Source organism: Helianthus annuus, chromosome 14, assembly GCF_002127325.2.
Source record: "Helianthus annuus cultivar XRQ/B chromosome 14, HanXRQr2.0-SUNRISE, whole genome shotgun sequence".
NCBI classification, from domain to species: domain Eukaryota; kingdom Viridiplantae; phylum Streptophyta; class Magnoliopsida; order Asterales; family Asteraceae; genus Helianthus; species Helianthus annuus.
The window spans coordinates 107,314,450-107,332,053 of record NC_035446.2 but is presented as its reverse complement, the minus strand read 5'-3'; positions in this window follow the sequence as shown (position 1 = coordinate 107,332,053).

Genomic DNA, 17,604 nt, shown 5'->3' with positions numbered 1-17,604 from the left:
TATTTTATATATATGTGTTGTTGTATATCTTTGTTGACAGGTCGAAATCATGCCGCCACGTATGAGACGCGGACGAGGAAAGGCTCCTTTTACGAGCCACGACCACGAAGCCGGACCCTCACACCGGCGAACACCTTCCATTACAATGAGTACGAGCCCACAAGAGCCGTGGAGGCTCTATGTTGAACCCGGGAGGCGGTCAGTCTCCCTCAGCTCTTAACCTTCATACTTACATTCCTTTGGGCCCCAGTCAGAGAATGAGCCCAATGATCAACCACCCTCTTTCATACCGTTGCAAAGGTCCAATTCTCACCATTCCTTTGACGACCCAACCCCGGTCTTCCAAAGCTGGTTCAACCCGGCCAACATCTTTCCAGAACCCGTGGGATTCAACCCACTAGGACCTGAGGATCATTTCTCAGGTGACCACGCTGATGACATGGAAGAAGACACGGATCCCATGGAACCAGCATCCGGAACACCAAACCACCCCATCGAGATCTCAGATGGGTCTTCATTTCACGGATCACCTTATCGTGGTCCGGACAGCTACGAGGAGAAGTTCCGAAACATTGACTGGTATTTTACCCCCTCTCACCACTCCTCTCCGTATCAGCAACAGCAGCAGCAACAGCAATAGGATCCTTCTCAGGATTCTCGTTTTGTGGCAGTCACTCCGCCACCACCACCACCAGTGGAGCAACAACCGCCTCCGGAGCCACCGAGGCGGAGAAGGTCAAACGCACGGATGTCCGTGCGGGGGGGAGTCCGTATCAGCACTCCCCAACCATCGAGTGGCAGTCATTATCCGCCACTACAGGAGGAAGAAGAAGAACCACAAATGTGGGGTCCATCAAACCCCATTCCAGAGGTCAACTCAGTGCCTATGGAACCTCCGTTGGGTTTTGACAACCCAATACCTGCTTACGCCGGCTCAGCGGCATACAACCCTTTTGAGCAGCCGGCTCATACACAGTTTGACTATGCCAATGTAGACCCATATCAGGAAGGGTGGGACTACAACACACGTCACCCAGAGGGACCTTATGGTGGTCTTTGGACCACTGGATACCCAACTTATGGGTACCAGCATCCACCACCTCCTCAACCTCTGTACCAGCCACCGCAGCCGCAACTTATCCCACCAGAACGCCAGCAGGAAGTTCTCGACTGGTTGAACCGAGTCGAGCAAGAGGTCCGTGAAGACCGCGAAAGCAACCGAGGCTTCTTCAAGGGTCTGTCAGATTTGCTCAAGGGAAAGTCCAAGAGGAGGGGTCACTGAAGACCTTGTTATTTATTTGTTTAGTTGTAATCAGTCCCTGCGTGGACTTGTTATTTCTGTATTCAGCTCCTGCGCGAGCTTGTCTTTTAGTATTCTGCCCTTGCGTGGGCATGTCTTTCAGTTGACCCCTGCGTGGGTTTGTTTGTTTGTTGTTTGTTGTATTTCGTCCCTGCGTGGGCATGTTATTTGTAGAAGTCCCGTTTAGGGCAAGTGTTTGTACTGTTAAATCTTTATTAGTGAAATGTTGCATTTAAATTTTCATGATTGTTGTTATAAATAAGTATATGAATAAAACTTAAAATAAAAAGGTAAAAATGAAAATAACATTTCCTAAAATAAAGAAGACCTACCATTAATATAGAATGGCAAAATCGAAAATGGGACAAGACCTAGCCACATGTCATTATAAGACAAGGCCAAAATGGTATCTCCATAATTAGATTCAGGTCCATAATTAACGTCTCAACTTAGGATTGATCTGCGTTATGTTAAAAAGAGAATCCTAGGGGTAAAACCTAGCCACGTGTCATCGCAGACATGGCCAAGATAGTAGAACCTGTCTAAAAGATTCCAAAACTTTGTTAACATCTGTATGTATGTTACCATATCAGGCAAATTGTGATGCAATATAAATCACATAATCCATCTTTAAATTTGGTTAATTTAAAATTCCCTGTATTCAAATAACCATCCCTTGGGGATGAAGTGCCTACGGGTAATATATATAGATATATATAAATGTCCTAGGAACTAAGAGACAGTTGGAGTCTGCAACTCACTGTCTAGAATAGGGTAATGAACTGTGATTCAAACCCTAATACCTTGATCCTGTAAGAATCCGGGTTAGAGATTAACACTGTCTTCGTGACTAAGTTATATGTTAATTCTTAATTGTAATATAGGATTATAATAAAGATCCTGAATAAATACTTGATTAATAAATTAACCAGCAATGGCTATATAAAACCATGATTAATAAAATATAAAATGCTGTATTAGCTTCTAAATAAAACCTTGCCTATTATTGTTTATATGTAGCAATTGAAGCTACATGGCTAGGTCGGACGAAGTGAACAGTCGTCCGGTAGAGAATCACGATAATGCAAAAATACAGTTAACTGGCGCAGAGCTGAAAGCGCTTGTAGATGATGCGGTTACAAAGGCTTTAGAAAGACAGTACAGTGAGTACAGTGGGACCCATAGTAGGACCTTGTCTACACCGCATATCAGATCCAAGACTCATTCAGAGTCTCACAGCAAGCCACCTTCTATCCAACCCAAGTCTAAAAAGGAAGAAACTAAGAAGGATGATGATAGACATTCTTCAAATGAAAATGGTGATCATTCCAAGAAGATCGTGTTTGATGATGCCCCACGTGCCAAGGGTTGCACGTATAAATACTTTGTGTCTTGTAAACCTCGGGATTTTACTGGGGAGAAGGGGGCAGTGGACTGTATGACTTGGCTTGATGAAATGGACACGGTGGGGGATATAAGTGGTTGTGCTGAAAAAGATATTGTGAAGTTTGTGTCACAATCTTTCAAGGGTGACGCCCTATCATGGTGGAAGTCGTTGATTCAAGCCAACAGAAAGGTACCTCTATACAACATGTCTTGGGAATAATTTGTTGCCCTGATCAAGGAGAATTACTGCCCTCAGCACGAGGTCGAAAGAATAGAGTCTGATTTCCTATCTCTGGTAATGAAGAACCTGGACTGCCAGGCTTACCTCACAACCTTCAATACCTTGTCAAGGCTAGTTCCCTATCTTGTAACACCTGAACCAAAGAGGATAGCCCATTTCATTGGGGGTCTGGCCCCAGAAATTAAAGCAAGCGTCAAGGCCTCTCGGCCCACTACATTTCGATCAGTAGCTGGCATTTCTCTGTCCCTTACACTAGACGCAGTTAGACAGAGATCCCTGAGAGCTGCAGATGCCGAGAAACGAAAACGCGAAGATGATGGTTCGCGACACTCAGATAAGAAGCGTAAGGGAAACAACCACCAGAAGAAAGGGTCGGAATCTAAAAAGGGTGATCATCAGTCGAGTGATAAACCCCGGTGCAAGGTTTGTAAGAAGCACTACTTTGGGAAGTGCAGGCAAGAGTCAAGATCGCAGTCCCAACCAAAAGCATGTGGAATTTGTAAGTCCCCGGATCACAAGGCAATAGACTGTAAGAAACTCAAGGATGCCACATGTTTCAATTGTAATGAGAAGGGGCATATTAGACCCAACTGCCCGAAACTTGCAAAGAAAGCAGAGGAGGGAAAGAAGACTAATGCAAGGGTCTTCCGCATGGATGCGAAGGAAGCTATCCAGGATGATAATGTCATAACAGGTACTTTTCTCATTAATGATGTCTACGCAAGGATATTGTTTGACTCTGGGGCGGATAGATCCTTTGTAGATAATAAGTTCTGTGAACTATTGAAATTACCTGTTAAAGTTCTAAGTATGAAATATGAAGTGGAATTAGCTGATGGAACAATAGAAACAGTTTCGACTGTATTAGATGGATGTGTCCTATCCATTAGGAACCACTCTTTTCCTTTATCCTTGTTACCCTTTAAGCTAGCAGGCTTTGATGTAGTAATAGGAATGGATTGGTTATCGCGTAACCAAGCCCAGATAGTGTGCAACAAGAAGCAGGTAGTAATCAAGACCCCATCTGGTGAGCCACTCACTATTCAGGGAGATACTCAACATGGATTGCCAGAGCAAGTGGCCATGCTTAAGGCATCCAGATGCATGAGTAAGGGTTGTGTCATTTATATGGCACAAGTAACCATTAACGAGAAGAAGCCTAGGATCAAAGACATACCAGTCATTTCTGATTATCCCGAGGTTTTTCCGGAAGAACTACCTGGTCTGCCACCAGATAGGCAGGTGGAATTTAGGATTGACATCATCCCCGGAGTTGCACCAGTGGCCAGAGCACCATATAGATTAGCACCAACGGAGATGAAGGAATTAAGGACACAGCTAGATGATTTACTAGCTAAAGGTTTTATTAGACCTAGTTCGTCTCCATGGGCAGCACCAATTCTGTTTGTTAAAAAGAAGGATGGATTAATGCGTCTATGCATTGATTACCGTGAGCTAAACAAGGTTACTATCAAGAACAGATATCCTTTGCCTAGAATCGATGATCTATTCGACCAGCTACAGGGAGCGAGTTACTTTTCCAAGATAGATCTCAAGTCAGGCTATCATCAACTGAAGGTCAAGGAGGAGGATGTACGTAAGACTGCGTTTAGGACTCGTTATGGTCATTACGAGTTCCTAGTGATGCCTTTTGGGCTCACTAACGCACCTGCCGCATTCATGGATCTCATGAATCGCGTATGCAAGCCTTATTTGGATAGATTTGTCATCGTCTTCATCGATGACATCCTCATCTACTCGAAGAACCAAGCTGACCATGAGAAGCATCTTCGGTGCATTCTTAAGCTGCTCCATCAAGAGAAGCTCTATGCCAAGTTTTCAAAGTGTGAATTTTGGCTTCGCGAAGTCCAGTTCCTTGGACATGTTGTGAGCAAACGTGGAATTCAAGTGGATCCCGCAAAGATAGAAGCTATTATGAACTGGCAAGAGCCAAAGACACCTTCAGAGATTCGTAGCTTCCTAGGTTTGGCTGGATACTATAGGCGTTTTATTGAAAACTTCTCAAGGATTGCTGCACCCTTAACTTCGTTAACACGAAAGAATGTTAAGTTTAACTGGGGGCCTAAGCAACAAGAATCTTTTGATATCTTGAAGCAGAAGTTGAGTAACGCTCCAGTGCTGACTCTACCTGAAGGCATTGAAGAATTTGTGGTGTATTGTGATGCATCACACACCGGAATGGGTTGCGTGTTAATGCAAAAGGGCAAGGTCATTGCCTATGCTTCACGTCAACTGAAGGTGCACGAGAAGAATTACACCACCCATGACTTGGAATTGGGTGCCGTTGTATTTGCACTTAAGCTTTGGAGGCATTATCTGTATGGGACGAAGTGTGTGATCTATTCTGACCACAAGAGCCTTCAACACCTGTTCAATCAGAAGGATTTGAACATGAGGCAGCGACGATGGATGGAAACCTTGAATGATTATGATTGTGAAATAAGATACCATCCAGGCAAGGCCAATGTAGTCGCAGATGCCTTGAGCAGGAAGGAAAGAGTGAAGCCGATAAGAATCAATGCCAAGAGCATTGAAATCAAGAACAGTTTGAACGAAAGGTTGTTAGCTGCACAAAAGGAAGCTGTGTTGGAAGCTAACTATCCTGAGGAAAAATTAGGAGTGACTGAGGAACAGTTGTCCTACGATAAGGACGGAATGTTGAGATTGAATGGACGAATATGGGTTCCTGTATATGGAGGACTACGGGATGTTATCCTCAAAGAAGCCCAGAGTTCCAAGTATTCCATTCATCCTGGAGCTGATAAGATGTACCAGGATTTAAAGGCAAATTATTGGTGGATAGGCTTGAAAAAGTCTATAGTTGCTTATGTAGCTAAATGCTTGACGTGTGCTAAAGTCAAGGCTGAACATCAGAAGCCGTCTGGTTTGCTGCAACAGCCTAAGATTCCCACTTAGAAATGGGAAATGGTGACGATGGACTTCATCACCAAATTGCCTAAGACACAGAAGGGAAATGATACTATATGGGTCATAGTTGATAGACTGACTAAGTCAGCACATTTTCTACCCATTAAAGAGACCTTCAGCTATGACATGTTAGCCCAACTATACGTGGATAAGATTGTATCCTTACATGGTGTACTAGTATCTATTATCTCAGATCGGGATACTAGATACACATCTCATTTCTGGAAAAGTTTCCAACAGTCTCTGGGCACTCAATTGAATTTCAGTACAGCTTACCATCCTCAGACGGATGGGCAGAGTGAGCGTACTATTCAAACGTTGGAAGACATGCTGCGTGCATGTGTAATTGATCTAGGAGGTAGTTGGGACAGGCATTTACCATTGGTCGAGTTCTCCTACAATAATAGCTACCATACCAGCATCCAGGCTGCGCCTTTTGAGGCACTATATGGTAGAAAGTGCAGAATGCCCATTTGCTGGGCAGAAGTAGGGGATACTCAATTATCAGGTCCTGACTTAGTCTTCGAGACAACGGACAAGATTGTCCAAATTCGCGACCGCCTGAAAGCTGCTCGAGACAGGCAGAAGAGCTATGCGGATGAGAGGCGAAAACCTCTTAAGTTTGAGGTTGGCGATAAAGTTTTGCTCACAGTATCACATTAGAAAGGGGTGATTCGATTTGGTAAGAAAGGTAACTTAAGCCCAAGGTATATAGGACCATTCGAGATCATCGAATGTGTAGGATTAGTGGCTTATAAGTTAAACTTACCTGAAGAGCTCGATGGTATTCATAATGTATTTCACGTCTGCAATCTGAAGAAATTTCTAGCTGATGAGTCGCTGGTCATACCACACACAGATGTGCATATAGACGAGAGCTTAAAATTTGTGGAGAAACCTGTGTCGATTGAGGACCGACAGGTAAAGAAGCTTCGAAGAAATCTTGTGCCTATTGTCAAGGTGAAGTGGGATGCCCGCAGAGGTCCCGAATACACGTGGGAGCTAGAATCCACAATGAAAGAGAAATACCCTCATCTGTTTCCTTAAATCTCGAGGACGAGATTTCTTTTAAGGGGGTGAGGATGTAACACCTTTAAAATTTGTGTCCAATAATGTATAAACACGTGTCATAAGCTCTGAACGTGAGAAAGAATACTTTGGAGGGACTAAAGTTGACAAACGGGGAAACTATGTGAATATAAGGGTCCAAAGTGTCAACAATGGATAAATATATTCTAAAATAGCCCTACATAATGTTTATACCTTCCAACGAATAAATCATGGATCATACGAAGCTAAACATGAAAGAAAGTGAGGAATTACAAACTACAGGGGCTAAAAGTGTCAACATGTGCAAAGTATACCTCTGAGTGACCTTTTGGCAGACCCGAAGCTTTGTAACGATAAAATATACTCACTAGAATATGTGGTTAAAATTTCATAAAGTTTCGTTATCGTATGAGAAAGTTATGATCAAATTCGTGTTCGAGGGGTTAAAAGCGTCAACAGTGAATTCTATGGCCTTATGAGTGGTTACAAGGTTAGTCAAGGACTTAACCAAGTTAGTAAAAGTCCCAAGGCCCTTAAAAATCAAGTTAGAAGGCTGGAAATGCAAATTAGGGACTTAAAACCACGTTACAAAGGACCAGGGACTGAAAATGCAAACTTTGAAACTTGTTTGGCAGGTTTTGCCGGTCCAGGCGGCCCGCATTAGAATCCCCTGTAAACTCAAGCGGGCCGCATCAGGGTGCCAGCGACAGAAAAGTGTGGACAGCTGCCAGTTCAGGTCTGTAACCGACTTAAATGGGTTGTTTTCTTATACCCGAGGTTCCTCCAATGGTTTTTCATGCATAGGGGCACCTGTAAACATCTGGTAACAAGTGTAGACTTGTTTGGCATCATCTAAGGGACTTGAAATTGTTATATAAGGAGCCTAATGTTGTAACCATTTGTGCATTCATTTGCAAAGTGTTCACAACTCAACTTCTGGAGCTCTCTGGACAGCAAGCACTCTTCCTTAGCATCCCTAAGCATAATTAGGACTCTTGTAAGTGTCCTTAACCCTTCCAAATTCGTTTTAGCTTAGTTAATTAGCTAAAAGTCAAACCGTCGTAATTAAGGTTTGACTTCGTGATTAATTAAAATGTGCTCTGTCAATCACGAGTTAAAAGTACCTTTAAGTAGGTAATTATGTGGGTAACAAACCCTTAAAAGGGTATTTCCAGATTCCCACTCTAACTATGTTAATTGTCGAGTCAAAGCTTATTATAGAAAGTCAACAGAAAGGTTATTTGCAAATTAATGCACAATTAGCAATGTAGGATACATGCAACCTGTTTGATCATTAAAATAACTTGGTAATTAATGTAAGAACATGTTCCAACATGTTGAACTCGACAATTTTCAGTTTAGGCTTGGTTTGGAACCGAAAGTCGCAAAGTTTGACTTCTGCTTTGACTATCAGTTCTGACCCGTTTAAGCCAAGATTAGGATTGCCTTAGAGCTTCTTTTGGACCTATTTGCATGTTAGTATAACTCTCTGAGAATATACAACTTGGTTCATTAGATATCCTATTCACATGCATGTTTCCGTTAATCGCTTATATGTTGACTATTATGCCCATTTGAACTTAAAACGTGATTTTTGAAAATGTAAAAGGGTAGGCACCTTAGCTACTGATTTATAAACTTGCACCCAAAATTTGAAGTCAGTTTGTGGTCTAGATTAAGAGTTATGCTCAATAGCGTAATTAAGAGCTTCTTTACTAATTAAATGGCGTAATTAGGCTGAGCATAACTTAGTGTTCTAAGATTAATTCGGGTTATACCGGTTTTGCCCTTTTTAGCCATAAAATGAGTTTTACAAATCCTTTTGACCTCAAACCAATTTCTACTGATTTGTTATGATAAATAAATTATTTTGAGCCTTCTGGAATATTAAAAATATCAGCTTTTTACAGAAAACCCGGAAATGGCTCCAAATCGCCTTTTTAGGCATTTTTAACGCATAAGGGTGCTCTAGAACCTTATTAAGCTTAAGGGATTGAACATACTGATGTAATCAGTGAATTTTTATATTTCAAACAGTAGGCAAATGTTTTGAACTCAGAATTCCAGAATTAACCTTTTAGGCACATGTGAATTTACCAAAATGCCCCTACGGTGCATAGTAAGGTTAAGGGTAATAAATTTCACATAGATTTGATACCCTACTGTTAGAACTCAGTAAATTAAGTATATTTACTAATTTAATCAGACCTGTAACTCAGGTTATTATTTTAACCCTTTTACACCTTATAAAATGACCAAAACGCCCTTATGAGGCATAGTTTTGGTTTAAAATCATTTGGGGCATAATGGAAGGTATGATTCTGATATCACAACATATTTTAAGCATATTGACTTCAGAAACTTGTATTTGACTCTTATGGTTACTCGTTACGCACTATACGCGTTCGGATCGGCTTATGTGACTAGTTTGGCCATTTTAGCCGAAACGGGTCAAACCATATCTTTTTGGTCTCAAAATCCAGAATGTGATTATGTTACCCATATTTGTTGGGACAAAACCACATTCTAGAACGGTCTTCGCCTTATCGTGCGTTTAAAACCGTAACCCTTATATAAAACTAACCGGTCTAAGCTTAAGACCCGTTAGAATTCTAATAGGTTATTAAAACCTTAATTTCCAGATCTAGGAGCCCAGTAAAAGCTACGTGCACTCGCTATATTTGGTTTATACTTGCTCAGGTAAATACGTTTAACTTATTTTCCCTATACGGGCTTGGGGTACGGTATATAAAATACCGCTTGGTCGATGAATTGACCTTAACCAGTTGATGGCTAAGTGTTGTCAAATTAACCCGTTTAAAAAAGCTGTTTTGTTTGTTTAACGCCTTTGGGGGTTTAATGACCATGTCCCGGATATCCTTGGCATCATTCAAAGAATGGCCACGACCTTAGCACAAGGGTGTAGGCGTACACCCGTTGTGCATTTCATTAAGTGTATAATCGTCGGCCGAGAGAAGTCTTGCGGCGAAATTATATTAAGTGGTGTGTCTATTGAACTTTAACCCGGCACGACCCGGGCCACTGAACGCATAATGAACATGTAATTCTTTTACAAGATTATTAAGAAAATAATTATCCCAAGTTATAAAAAGTTTTGTGCCTCGGGCATTTAAATCAATTTTAAACATTTTCAAAATGAGTCAGTTAAATTGTATTTACCTGTGTAAACTGACGTATTTTCCAAAAAGGCTAAGTGCAGGTACTACGCGTAATAGGCTGGTCACTCCTTAAGCATCCATAGAAGTCTCGCAAGCTTAGGATGCATGAAGTCTGTTGAAATGAAGTTTCCTTTTTGTTTGGATCTACCTGTGGATCTATTTCGACATTTTGTGATACTTGAATATTACAATAATTTAAGTTGAAATAAATCTTTCTTTGTTTCCGCTGTGCATTTATATTTTGTATGTTTGACTATGACGATATCAACTACGTCACGGAATCCCCTACCGGGCCCACCGGTGACACGTGGAAAATAGGGGTGTGACAGATGTAAGTATTATAACCCCTGGAGACGTATTAGATACTCTGCCCGATTGATCTAGGGTTCCGTAATGGCTGTCGTGGTTATGCCCAACGTAGTCGTTGGAATGCCGTCTCGGGGAGGGTATTACTAATGTTAAAATGGGTTATTATACTAACACACGTGCATTTGTGTAATTTATAGATTATTCCCAGGAAATCCTTACTGAAAACCCTAAAATAGCAATGTGAGTTGATCCACTTTTGAAAACCTTATATTTATTGTTTTTACAAAACCTTAAATACCTTTCCATGCGAATAACAGTTATTGAGTATTTGTAAGAATACAATTATCGTGGGTATGTTGGGGTTTTGTACTGATGTGTGTAAAATGCAACATATAAATTACATCAAATGAGGCATAAAACTAACCCTTTTTAAGTACTAATGTTGGAAAAAGTGTGCTTTTGTCTTCCTTTTGTATTTTCAGGGTTAAAAGAGCTTAAATGAACAAAAGAAGCAAAAATGCAGCCAAATCCAACATAAATACAAAGAAAAGGAAGAAACGTGGCATGCCCGACTCCTCGACAGCATCTCCCAAAGCAAAAACAAGAAGAAAGCTGAGCATGGGGCTGTGCCCAGCTGAGCATGGGGCTGTGCCCAGCTGAACACGGGGCTGTGTCCAGCGGACACGGGGCAGTGTCCAGCTCAACACGGGGCCGTGCTCAGCGAGCACGGGGCAGTGTCCAGAATGGTCAGCCCTGGCACAAAAGACAAAGTGGTAGAATTACACGGGTCAGAGTGCTGCAGGTGCATTTATTGTAATTGCGAATTACAATTAATGAAGAGAGAGAGTGTCAGACGGGCACGGGGCCGTGTCCAGCGGACACGGGGCCGTGCCCAGGCTTCTGTTCAGCCTATAAATAGGAGTGCTTGGAGCCATTTCAACTCATCCCTTGGCACACCACCTCTCTCACACTTCATCCACCATCCACCACCACCATAACACCATCATCCACCACCATCATCCATTGTCCATCGTAGAGTGTGTGAGTCGTCTCGGGATCCAAGATTGATCGTAAGAGTTCTTGACAATCAAGGCCATGTTTGCCTAAGTCTCTTACATCACTTGGTGAAGACAAGTGTTTAGTATAATACTTTTTATTTTCAATCTTTTGCACTTTTTATTTGGTTTTGTATTAATGACTTTAATAACTAGTTACTTATGTTGAAGGTGATCTTTCCTTATCGTTTGTCCGTGGTGTCTTGGCATTATTTTACTGTCTATATAAAATAAAGGATTTTCACCATTCATATCTCCACGGTCTATATGGAGGTATGTTGGCTACCTGGTCGGGGGGTTAAGGGAACGGTTTGGTAAGGGTCTTGCCCTTGTTCAGCGTTTAGAGGTCCTGCTTGGGACCTGGGTCAAATTTAGTAGGATCTCCTTCAATTCCCATAGGTATTGGATGGCGGGGATCCAAACTCTTTGACCCCATCATAAGTTAACTACTATTAATACTATAACCCGGCTATTTAGGACTATATCCCTGCTGACTCAGACTACTAAGCCGAGGGTAACGTCACCGCCGAAAGCAGGACCTACCACAATTTGCATTAATAACTTAATTCATTATCTTTCAATAATCCGACCCTTTAGGATTGTATCCTTGCTGACTCAAACTACTGGGTTGAGGGTAACGTCGCCTTCAAAAGAGGGGCCTACTACAATAACTAAGATAATCTCTTAAACAAGTGCAAATGTGCGAAAATAATTAAAGGTTATACTAATACACGTGTCGGATCCAAGTGATTCATCTTGTCTATCTGTTTTTATTTTATTTTTATTTTTCAGCATTTACTTAGTTTTATTTTCTTAGTTAAAAACATTTTTTCTAACTTTTGATTTGATTAGACGTTGAGGATAAACCGGTATTAAAAGCTCTTGTGTCCTTGGACGACCTCGGTATCTTACCAACACTATACTACGTCCACGATGGGTGCACTTGCCCATATGTGTGTTTAGTGTTAGTGAATATCGTGTTTTTATAAATTTAAAACTTGGCTAAAGGTGTAAAAAGGGCTTAATTATATATCTAAATTATATTACACTACACACGCATCAAGTTTTTGGCGCCGTTGCCGGGGACACAAGGATTTTAAGAAAGCTTAAAATCGACGGCCTAATCAGTTTTTCAAAACCTTTTCAAAACGCGCGCACATTTTTCTGCATTTTAGTTTAGTTTGCATTTACAGTAGCCTGAACACGGGGCCGTGCTCGCTGAACACGCCCCCGTGCTACATATTTTTAGTTAGATACCCAGATACAGAGTCTGAACACGGGGCCGTGTCCATTGAACACGCCCCCGTGTTCAACGTGACCAGTAACTTTAATTAAAACGCCCAGATACAGACCCTGAACACGGGGCCGTGTTCACCCAACACGGGGCCGTGTCCAGCTTCTGTTTCCGTCCTTATTTTTGTTTTCTGGTCCCGAGACTCAGTTGTGGTCTGTTGAGTGATTCTTATGGATCAATACTCAAGAGGCTACAACTACACTTATGATGAGGATGATTATAGGGGTAATTATTGCACTAATTGTCGTAACGCACGCTCGGTTCAATATAATACTTCATATCAACCATCCGATTCATACAATTATTATGAGGAGCCTAGGTACGAGCCATCAACTTCATACACATCCTATGAAGACCAAAGGTATGAACCTCCTCCCTCATACTCATATTTTGATGAACCAAGGTATGAGCCTTCATACTCATACTTTGAAGATTCAAGATATGAGCCACCACCTTCATACTCTTATTTTGAGGAACCATGGCATGAACAACCGACCTCATATGAGTACTATGAAGAACAAAGTTTCAACCGTTATCCATCATATACTTACAATGAAGAACAATGGTGTGAACCATCTACTTCATATGAGTACTATGAGGAGCCAAGGATTGAACAACCGGATTCAAGCTTTGAGGATCCAAATTCTTTTTCTCTCACCGAAGTGACCAATAGGATATTAGAACACATTAAAACTATCGAACGTTACATGAAAGAATCTCGCGCAAGGGAAGAGGAGTCCCGCGCAAGAGAAGAGTTAAATAGTAATAATAACGTAGAGATAGTTGAAGATGTAAAAATGGAAGAACAAGAAAGTGAAAAACTGACACATGAGTTAAACAACGAAAAAGGTGAGTCCAATAATGTTAAAATTCAAGAAGAGTCTAACTTTGAAGAAATTAATCTCTTGTCACCTACTTTCGAAAATCATTGTTTAGTAACCCCTCATGCCAAGTTTTTAAAAGAGTTAAACACTAGTGCTAAAATCAAAGAATTAGTAAGTGTTAAGTTAACTAATGATCAAACTTCGCTAATAAAAGAAGATCCTTTTGAAATTAACATTACACCGGTTCCATGTTTTTTTTTCAAAATTCCTTTATTAGTAATATTACAATTGATAAAGATCTTTGTGTTAATTTAATGCCAAACTACATTTTCGAAAAATTAAGTATTAGTGATTTTTCTCCACTTCAAATACCCATTTTTCTATCTAATCAGAAAATAATAAAATCAATCGGTGTAGTTGAGGATATCTTGGTTCAAACAAATCAAATGGTAATCCCAACCGACTTTGTCATCCTTGATGACGCTCCTCTAGTGTTGGGACGGCCTTTTGTAAAAACTCATGAAGCTTTGAAAAACCGGAAGTACAACAATCTACCTCTTCAATTAGGGGCATTCAAAAGGAGCATAGATCTTGAGCGCTCAATGAAATATCCTTTTGGCAATAATGACCCCCTAATTGAAGATGAGCCAGAACCACCCGATAAGGAGGGTCTAGCCAAGGACCCTTATAAACGTGGCGCACCACGGAGGCATTCCGCGGAACTATCCTTAGTTTTAGATTAGTTTAACTTTTATGCTTTCTAGTTTAGTTTTAATTTGCAGGAATAAAACACACTCGGGATGGTGAAGGATACTAAGGGAAGCTTGAACCAACACCCCAAGCACAAAAACAGAGCCTCTCGACAATTTTTCTTCATTACAGCAAGTTCAGCACGGGGTTGTGCTCAACCCAACACACCCCCGTGCCCAAAAATCTGCAGAAATGCCCAGTTCAGGTACCTGGACACGGGGCCGTGCTCACTGAACACGCCCCCGTGCCCAGCCTTCTGTTTACTTTTGGTACTGGCAGTCTGGACACAGGGCCGTGCTCAGCCAACACCACCCCGTGTTCAGCTACCCAGTACCATAAAATCTTGTTTTTAACCCACTTTTACACATTCTAATCAACCGAAAATCTTATTTTTGGGACACATTGAAGATAATGTGTAATTTAAGTGTGGGGGGATGCTAAAACCTTGCATTTTGCAAGTCCTAATTACAAGCCTTACTCAAAACTCTATTGGAACCGCTAAACACCCCAAATTTTTTCAAAAACTTTTCATTTTTTTTACTTGTCTTGGTTTAATTTGGGAATTTCAAAATTCTAAAAAGGTTATATTTTTACAAATTTACAACCTATAACGTCGTGATAAAAAGAACCAACATAAGAAAATTATGAAACGGCATGACAAGCTTAGTTAAAATTTAATTATATATACTTGATCACATAAAAACTCATTCCCACAAAAGTGAGTTTTGAGCCTTTATTGAGCATACAAATATACATCTTTAAACTAAATGCTCATTTTTCGTTTCTTGTGTGAACAGCCGCTTGGTTTCTTACGACTCTAGAACTTGCCACGACGATACATTCCCGGTCCTTACCAACTTAAACCCGAGTAAGTAAATGATGGAGGCATTAGGACTAACCCCTTTTTATTTCTACACCATTATTTTTCTTTTTTTTTACCACCTACCCAAAATCCCCCTAGTTAACCCCTTTGAGCCTAAACCTTTTCATTTCTTAACCCAAAACAAACACCCTTTTTCCCACCAAAACCCCTTTTTCATTTTAAACCCTTTATTTTAGTAACAAAGCGCGGTTTTTCTTATGACTTCCTTATTAAAAAGAAAAAAAAAGAGAGAAAAATGATAATAATGAAGCCAAAAGAAATAAACAAACAAGGTTATCAAAAAGAACTTTGTTTGAAAAAAAAAGGTCTTACGAAAACCGACGCTTTTTACGCTTTTCTCCCTTTTACTAACCACTAACCCAACCACCCACCTTTAGCCCAAGCCTAACCTGTGACACCCCGCGAAAACGCTTAACAAAACTAACTTCCTCAGTAACTACGTGCTAAATTTCGGGACGAAATTTCTTTCAAGTTGGGGATGATGTGACAGCCCAGACTTTTAGGTTAGTATCATGTAATCTTATAATTATAATCCTCATTGTTCTCCGTCCATAAACTTGTTTTACATAAACATGCTCGTGTATATTTGGGTGCGTAGTCTAGTTTATGTCGGGTCATTGTTGGGCCGCAGGAAAGTGGGCCGCTCTTACACACACATCATTCTGCTATAACTCTAATCCTAAAACATATTCGGTCCACTACCATGTTTACGGTTTGATTTATTAAAAATGACCCAACAACTTAAAAGCCCTATTGGCTATCGAAACAAAATGTGGTACAAATGGGCTCGGCCTACTTGATTCCGATTATGACTAGGATGCATTTATTATATATATATATCAATGTTAGTTGAAACAAACCCTAACCCCACCCCTCTATTTGGCGTGCGACGGAAGCCAAGACCCCCCCCCCTCTTCGAGATAGTATTTTGATCATTCAGATTTCTGGTTAGTGGTACTTACTTGTTGACTTTTATACTTGTGAGATAATCATTCATGTATGACGAAAACAATGATGATGTGCCGAATATGTGAACTTCCATTGTGATAAATATCCCATAACATTACATGTGAGAATTTAGTCAAGGAATAATTAATGTTGTCGGTAATGGTCTTCATAAATTGCATGTGAATTGTCAGAAATATATGATTGTTTATTTGATATGTATGATTGACTTGTGCATGGTTGCCGTCCAAATTGTGATAGGGGGCAAGAAAGGTCCAATAGTTTTTTTTGAATGATTTAAATATTATGTGCTACGAAACCGTCATGCATGTGACCTCATCAAACATGTGCACACTCTAAAAATAAATGGCGGCCATACATGAAAGATTAAATAATGAATGATGATTATTATGGTAATCCTAAAACCAAACCAAAGATGCTTATCCTCGGGACATTACATGCGAACTAATATGAATATAGTATGGTGTTTCTTATAATTGTGATAGATGAATGATATGGATTTAAATACACTTCATAATGGAACCACACATCGGTTAGGGACTGTTATGCATTTGGGCTTTGAGCCTAGCTGGGCCAAACATACATGGCTGGGTCACACGCACCGGAGCCCAGTTGCACCGTTTTGTGCAGCCGTACAAAACAGTTAGACCGCACTCTCGAGCGAGTATATTGTTAGACTATAAATGTGCATGAACGTATGGACTACTGTGATAAATGTTTGTGAGCAACATGCTAGTATACGTATACTGTTATCTGATTTACTTGAACATGAACTTCAAACACCTACTGTGCGACTTTATGATAAATGTTATGGATCAATGTATTGTGTGATTAACAGCTACGACTTGTATATATGTGCTTTACTTGTATGCTACTTATGTGACGTGTACGTGGAATAAGTGATCTATATGTAACTAACTGTCTCTATTAAACACGATAGGATTTGATTGATCAATTGTTTAACGAGCATTTAATCTACCGAGCAAACCTAAGGTGAGTTCATTGCATTTTCTCAAGCATGCGTCCCGGTGGTTTGGGACAACTGGTAAACATTGGACGGGAAACATTGGGTAAACAACTTAATCGGTTTTGGTTATTGCCTGGAGGGCAATGGGGGTAATTAGTTGATAGCGCTATTAGGTGGGAAACCTCACACCGGGCCGTAAGGACGGGCGTGAACTAATTATCTGGGTATGGCTATGGTTGTTAGAGGCACACTCCTCGGATACATATGGGCACTCTCCCTAGGGTATCTAACGAAGGCAACATAGCAAACGGTCGTTAAGGGGTACCCACTCCCCGGATACTTATGGGCACACTCCCTAGGGTATCTAACATGAGCAACATTGTAACGCAACATTAAATCGCATTAACATACATATGGTAACATAACTTGTTAACAAAACCTTGAACTCACC